Raw genomic sequence first — 8,750 nt, 5'->3', positions numbered from 1 at the left:
CTCACTGGGGGTGTGCAGACTCCGGAGGGGCTCCTATAGCCTAAGCGCTATATCGATGCGGCGTGCAACCCGATCCAACATATCGCTGCGGTGTGAAGCCCGATCCATACACACACACACACATATAATATATATATATATATATTGTTGTGGCGTGCAGCCCGATCCATAACTATATAATCCTCACAACCAAGCCCTCGGCCTCTCTCAGTCATTAACCTCACAATCAGACTCTCGGTCTATCTCAGTCATCAACCTCACAATCAAACCCTCGGTCTATCTCAGTCATCAACCTCACAATCGCTCAGGCCATCAGTAAATCAGGGAACTCAGCCCAAACAGTTTTCACATTTTAAGAAGTAAAGTGACAAAACCATATTTAAACGATAACAGGTAAAATATGACTGATGATATGCTTTCAAAACAAAAGGAGTGAGGAAAAATAGTGAAAATGCCCTTAAGGGTTTCAACAGGTCAGCACAAGGCCCCAAACATGGCATACAACCCAAAATATAATATCAATCTCTAAAATATGGAATATCATAAGATTTCAAATCAAATACGCGACTTCACAGTCGTACGGGACGGACCAAGTCACAATACCCAACGGTGCATGACTCACGCTAATCATCTAGCGTGTGCGTCACCTCAAAATAGCACAACGAGGTAAAATCCGGGGTTTCAAACTCTCAGGACAGCATTTACAATCATTACTTACCTCGATCCGGTCCAAACTCTAGCCCGCGATGCCTTTGCCCTCACGAATCGACCTTCGGATGCTCCAAATCTAGCCATAATCAGTACATAACCATTAAAATATTCTAAGGGAACAAAGTCCACTCGAAAATATCCAATTTACATCAAAAATCCCGAAATTGCTCAAATCTGGCCCTCGGGCCCACGTCTCAGATTCCGATAAATTTTACATCAATAGGTTCCTTATCCTCTCACGAGTATATACATACCAAAAACCTCAAAATCGGACCTCAATTGCCCCTTCAAATCCTCAATTTACACTCTCTAAAGTCAAGCCCTAATTCCTCAATTTTAGGCTTAATTTCCATAATTAATTAGTTAGAATTTACACAAGAATCTAGTATTGAGTTGGAAAAACTTACCTCCAGGTGTTATCTTTTGAATCCCTCTTCAAATCCTCTCAAAAAGCTCCAATATTGCCCAAGCCAAATGAAAGAAATGAAAGAAATGGGCCAAAACTCGTGTTTAAAACAATCTGCCCAGGCTTCAACGAGTTGTACCTTGCGTTGTGCAGGATGTACATCCTATTACAATTTTCCCCTGTTGTACACCTTCTGTTAAAACGCCCATAACTCCTTGTGAAAATATCCAAATGATAAACGGTTTGAAGATTTAGAAACTAGACTCTAAGATATTTCATTTTATAGGTTGCACACCATATAACGCTTTATATATTCCGAGATATGAGCTACTAAATTCGGCTCCATGCATTAGAAAATTATGTCGAAACTCCTCCACCAGCCATCTTCAATCTATCATAACTTTCTGATAAAATGTCCAAATCATGAATGGTTTATCTTTTTGGAAACTATAATGCAAGGAAAAAAAACTTTTATGTTTTGTAAATTTTCAGATTCCTTATAAATTTCGAGATATAAGCTTCCAAATCTAGCCCCGCGATTGCACTAGTTGCTGTCAAAACAGCTTTCTGTAGAAAATTTCAGCAACTCTTTGCTCCGAAATTCATTTCGTTAACCTTCCGAAATCCACCTGAGGCCCGCGGGACCTTAACCAATTATACCAACATGTCCCAAAACATGATACGAACTCGCTCGAGGCCTCAAATTACATCAAACAACGTTGAAATCATGAATCATACTCCAATCTAAACTTTATGAACTTTGAAATTTCAAACTTCTACATTCGATGCCGAAACTCGTCAAATCACGTCCGATTGACCTCAAATTTTGCACATAAGTCATATTCGACATTACAGACCGGCTCCTACTTTTGGAATTGAAATCCGATCCTGATATCAAAAAGTCAAACTCTCGGTCAAACTCCTCAAAAACCTTCAAATTTCTATCTTTAGCCAAATGACTTCAAAATGACCTACGGACCTCCGAATTCACTTCCGATCGTGCTCCCAACTCCAGAATCACCATACGGAGCTACTCCCAGACTCGGAATCCCAAACGGACATCGATAACACTAAAATGCACTTCAACCCAAACTTATAAAATTTCTTCCAAAATGCTAACTTCCACAATAGGCGCCAAAATGCCCCCGGATCATTCAAAACCCAATTCGGGCATACGCCTAAGTCCGAAATCATCATACGAACCTACTGGAACCTTCAGATCCCGATTCCTAGGTCGTTTACTCTGAAATTCAATCTTAGTCAATTCTTTCAACTTAAAGCTTCTGAAATGAGAATTCTCTTTCCAAATCAACTTTGAATTCCCCGAAATTCAATTCTGACCATGCGTACAAGTCATAATACCTGAAGTGAAGCTGCTCATGGCCCCAAACTATTGAACGATGTACTAGAGCTCAAAACGATCGGTCGAGTCGTTACATTCTCTCCCACTTAAACATACGTTCGTCCTCGAACGTGCTAAGAACTGTGTTGGGGTTGTCCAAAATCATTGTTTAACACCTCGAGAACCTACCTGTGCTACCACAACTCAACTAGGCACCCTAGCTCGATAAATCTGAAGATATCCTTTTTCACTTAAGCAAATAAGCCTTAGAGCCCAATTCATACATCCGGAATTCTCTACTAGGCCTGTTCCAATATACGCTCACCGTATCAATAACTACCCACAACACCAAAATATGACTGCATACCTTAGCTGAATTCAGACTTTGCACCACTTTACTCATAGGACCACAATAACATTCTCTGATCAAATTAGTCGAAATTCCACGAATCTGATGCTCCCATTGCACCTCATGACCTATATAGGTCTTGCTCGAACTCTTACAATACCGACAAGACAGAAGAGGTGTGTAGAAATTCATACCCAACTGCCAAATAAACAAATCATTGGGTCTATACTCCTGACAAGAACCATCACCTCATTCTGAACCAAATAATGGTCTTATCTCCTCAATATACTTCATATAATCAGATTGCACTGACCCTAAATCCAATGATCTTGTCTCACCCAGTACGAACCGCTCAGGCAATAAGCCACCCCGAACATGATCAAAAGTCTCATATGATGCCACAATATGCCAATAGGCTATGAACTCGAACGTTATAAAAGGAAAACGAACTGTGGAAAGAACTACTCAACTCACGCACTAATATGGACTTTCCTTAGAAAATAGGAAACAAGGCATACAAAAATAGCATATAGAAAAATGTACTCAACATCACACTGTTGCGACGTGCAACCCGATCCAAATAACATACCCATGGCGGCGTGCCACCCGATTCACACATAGAATTCACATAAGGAGATATACATCGAGCTAAATTTCTTATTACAACAAAATACGGAATATCGGTCACAAGCACGCTAAGTGCATAATACCATCTCTGGGGAGACATATAGTGCCATAGGCTACAAAACTCAAGCACAAGTGAGGTACGATATACGATCTGAATCTCGAGAGCCATCCTGCTCATATAACATCATCTCTATGCGGAACCTCAGCACATAAGAAATTCACCAAGCCGTCTCACAACTTATACAGCGCAATATATCATTACATGAAATAGCTGACGACGAAATAGTACCCCGACTACTTGTCTAAAGGAGTGCATTGCTGAAATGAACACATCTGGCCTGATATAGAGCCCATATTCATATTTAGATCCATCCACAGACCTCAAGCTGATTCTGATCAGACTGAACTTGGCTAATAACCTTTTGAAGGTCCATAGTAACTCCCGTTTTCTCATAACATACGAGAACTACCATCATAACCGGGCAATCCTCCACGGTCCACAACCCAATAAGTCGAGTGCCCTCCAAGCATAAATTCTCAAATTAGCGATATCACCACAGTCTTCATACTTGGTTTAAATCTTCAATCAATCAAATGACTACATGCCACACTTATACAATCTTCCTGTGGGGCATGCTCCCATGACCTTCCGTAATAGACAACAAGTATGCGTATCCATACCACCAGCCGCACTAACATTGAGAAAGCATTCAAGAATCCATAACCAGGATGCAAGGACTTTTTCACAAAACACTGATCTCAGGTGACGCTGAAGACGATACCTATTTACTTTAAACATTGAAACTCCTTTACTACTCATCTGAGCTCGTGACATCCTTGTCAACACCGAACTGCAACCTTGATCCTCACTTCAAATTCCATACCACTCACTGCACCCAACATGCCAATATACGATGGAACATGATTTTCATCATAACTCCGTAACCACTAATAGATTAACACTTTATCATATAAAACTTTTCACTTAACTCACTTCAGGAGAACCATAGCAACACACAGGTGAATTCTCATAACCGTAGAATATACAAATATCTAAGTAGTGGTCTAAGCCACCACAGCCCTTCTGGGATCCGCCTACCCATAATAGGCCATAACAGTGGAATACTTCTAGATAGCATCAATTACGGCGGTCGACAAGCCTCACACGTGCCGTCACAAATCACTTGCATAACTTGATCATGTTGAAGGAATTGATCACTACCACCAATATGCCAATTCAACTATGGCTAACAAATCTATCTTCTTCCAAATTAATTCTTGATTGCCTTAGAAATAATAATAATAATAATAACTCCATTCAACACATAACACACTCTATCCGCACTCATCCCGAGTGACCTTGAATCACGAGACCATGCTGTCTCAAATCCCACAAACCATTTCATACCTCCCAAATACTACACAGCAAGTCAAAACATCATAGAATATTTTGTGCCCCTTCTCATAAGCTGCTACAAAGCTTGATTCTTAATCGTACCTATAGGCTCGCAATTATTAGGGACCACACTTTGCCCCTTTGAATCCACTAGGACTGTTGTTGAGAGCCACCCGCTCTGACTTGGCCCCGAATATAATCAACTCCATGAATCTTCTAGCACATTAATACCCTCTCGATGAAGCACTTGGCAGAATCTCTTCCCTTGAAACCCGCATCTATACAAGGCATAAATCCTGAATCCTTCCCCAAGTCTGAATATGAGCCAATAAGGCCAACCATAGCATACCTTTAACAATTCCTTTGCACAAATTACCACTTAGCTTGAGCCACTATTACACAACTCTGAAATTCATCAGGATTCTTTATCTCTTATTGACATAACCTTGCGCAATCAACCACCATAATTCTCGGAATCTTTTTGTAAAACCCCTTTTTATATTCTAAATCATCAACCACATTCGCACGACCGATCTCTTTGCTATATAACCAATAAAATTCTTCGCAGAAGCTTCACCAACCATGCGACTGCCGATCTGCTCACTAGAGATAACCCGCCTGTGGAATTTACGTGTCGACATCTTCCAACGCTGCTGCACTGGGTATAATCACTACGACATCAATACCCCATCCTGAGTCCGAGCTCACTCTCTAGTTGCATAAGTCCATTCAGCCCTTGTGGACATCAATTAAATGTGCGGCAACATCCTTCCAATTCAAAGTTACATTGTATCCTTCTTCATTTCAAGTAGCTCCATTCCGTTATATCAAATATATTGCTGCATAATAGCCCATACTTCAAATTATATCCGTAGACCCCAATCATCAATCACTAAAATTCCCAAGTCGTTCCAAACTCTCCTTAAGGTGCGTAGTCATCCTAACACAAAGCCCATATGCAACTCCGCCACTCTACCACTTTGGCGGAACTCACCCCTCTAATCGACCACTCAACCTTTGCTTCTTATACCTGGCCTTCTAGAAATTTTAACCACCGCCTGACACTCCCTACATGTCTTTCGTCATCCTTTGCTACTCAGTTGTTGCCTTAATAAAATCTATCTTCGTAGAGCTTGAACCTACAAATTGCTACTAACTTTAAACCTTTCCGGAGATCATCTTTCTCGAGCCGTCGACATTAGAAACACCGACTCAATCCTGAACCACCGCACCCCACGATATCCAACAGTCGTTTCTCCAATATTATTTCACAATATCCTACCCCAAGGGCGAATTGTAGAAGACTATAACACCGGCAAACTTAACACATACAATCAAAGACGATGACACTACATCGCAGATAAAAATTCCACCATGCTCGAAATTACCAAGTCTCGTTGCTCCATCACCCCAAATTTGGACATTCATAGGCCAATTGTTTTTCCTCCACCGGAAGTGAAATATCATATCTCTGAATCGTGCACTGGGTAGATTTCCTTTCAACTCATTCACTACCCCAACACATAGGCATGTCTCCTACCATCAAGTCAATACTGTGAGATAACTAATTGCGAGCATCATAGAAACATGTGCATAGCCTCCAAGCTCTTAGAAGCACAACTATCAAGCCGAAACGATAGAAAACTCTTTCCCCAAGGCGACGACAATAGCTCACCCAACTATACCGAGAGAAACATCCCGCACCACATCTGTAGTACCATTACAATTCTTCAATTCTCGATTTATAACAAGCGGTTCACATCGCGTAAGATTTAGTAGGAAGGAAACAAGGTCATAAGCCTCAAGGAATCAAGTCGTACGATAAAGAAATCAAAAAGGGAAATGCTCATAACAGCCCTGTAGTCTCCCGAAGATAAGTATAGACGTCTCCATACCGATCCACGAGATTCTACTAGACTTGCTCATGACTCGTGAGACCTAAGGAAACCTAGTGCTCTAATACCAACTTGTCACGACCCAAAACCGACCCGGTCGTGATGGCGCCTATCATGAAACTAGGCCAGCTGATGAAACTCCCGAATCAACCATTTTTCCAATAAAAGTTGTTTTTATACCATTTATAAACAATAGTTCTCATAATGAAATTTTAAAGAAAAATGCGGAATAATTACACAAGCTTGCCATCAGGGTGTCACTAGTCATGAGCATCTACCAAGGTCCGAATACAACCAGAGTCTAAAAATATACTAAATACAATAATTATAATGAGAGGAAGGAAAGCAATGATGCGAACGTCGTGTAGCCACCTTGCTAACTCCGACGACTCCGCCTCTGAGCAATTAACACCCGCTACCGGGTTCCGAAATACCTGAATCTGCACATGAGGTGCAGGGAATAATGTGAGTACTCCAACCCAGTAAGTAATAAGAGTAAATAAAGACTGAGCAGTAAGAAACACGTCAACCATGTCATAGCACCACACTGATTACAACATGTTCCCAAATCAGGATACCATTCAAATCATTTCATTAAACTCCCAACTTCAGTAAAATCCTTTAAAATTTATCTTTCTAACCTTTTCAATATAGGTTTAATGAAATATATATATTTATAGTGGAAGTGATGAAAATCATAATCGGCCCCTCGGGCAAAACATAGTTCGTATACAGCCCCTCGGCAAAACAGAATTTATACCCATTTCATAACTTAAAAACTTCAGTTTGAATGAAAGTTGTTTAAAGCGTTTGCCCAACATTTTCAATAGAGGCTCGGTCTAAAGATGAGTGAAAGCAGTAATTAAATCAACATATTCGATAAAACTCACTTTAAGGAGGAGTGAAAAATAGTAAGTTCATTAACAGGCTCCTCAGGCAAAGTATCACTCATGTACATGTATATCTATAGCCCCTCGGCCAAGCCTCTTAGTCACTCATGACTCACTCTTACTGGTCAGCGCTCACACTCAGCATTCACACTCAATAGGTACCATATAGTAACCGTTGTGGTCCGTAGCCCGATCCATATATTGCTGCGGCGTGCAGCCCGATCTATATATCTCGTCGACGGCGCTCACTGGGGGTGTGCAGACTCCAGGAGGGGCCTCTTACGGCCCAAGCGCAATATCAAGCCATCTCGTGGCATCAAATCGAGGTCACACACACACACACACACACACACACACACACACACACACACACACACACACACACACACACACACACACACATATATATATATATATATATATATATATATATATATATATATATATATATATCCTATCCATAACTATATAATCCTCACAACTAGGCCCTCGGCCTCTCTTAGTCATTAACCTCATAATCAGACTCTCGGTCTATCTCAGTCATCAACCTCACAATCAGACCCTCGGTCTATCTCAGTCATCAACCTCACAATCACTCGTGCCATTAGTAAATTAGGGAACTCAGTCCAAACAGTTTTCACATTTTAAGAAGTAAAGTGACAAAACTAGATTTAAACGATAACAGGTAAAACATGACTGAGGATATTCTTTCAAAACAAATAGAGTGAGAAAAAGTAGTGAAAATGCCCCTAAGGGTCTTAATAGGTCAGCACAAGGCTCCAAACATGGCATACAACCCAAAATATAATATCAATCTCTAAAATATGAAATATCATAAGATTTCAAATCAAATACGTGACTTGACAATCGTACGGGACGGACCAAGTCACAATCTCCAACGGTGCATGACTCCACGCTCGTCATCTAGCATGTGTGTCACCTCAAAATAGCACAACGAGGTGAAATCCAGGGTTTCAAACCCTCAGGACAGTATTTACAATCATTACTTACCTCGATCCGGTCCAAACTCTAGCCCGCGATGCCTTTGCCCTCACGAATCGACCTCCGGATGCTCCAAATCTAGCCATAATCAGTACATAACCATTAAAATATGCTAAGGGAATAAAGCCCACT

Source organism: Nicotiana tabacum, chromosome 22, assembly GCF_000715075.1.
Source record: "Nicotiana tabacum cultivar K326 chromosome 22, ASM71507v2, whole genome shotgun sequence".
NCBI lineage: Eukaryota > Viridiplantae > Streptophyta > Magnoliopsida > Solanales > Solanaceae > Nicotiana > Nicotiana tabacum.
This window is presented reverse-complemented; position numbering follows the sequence as displayed.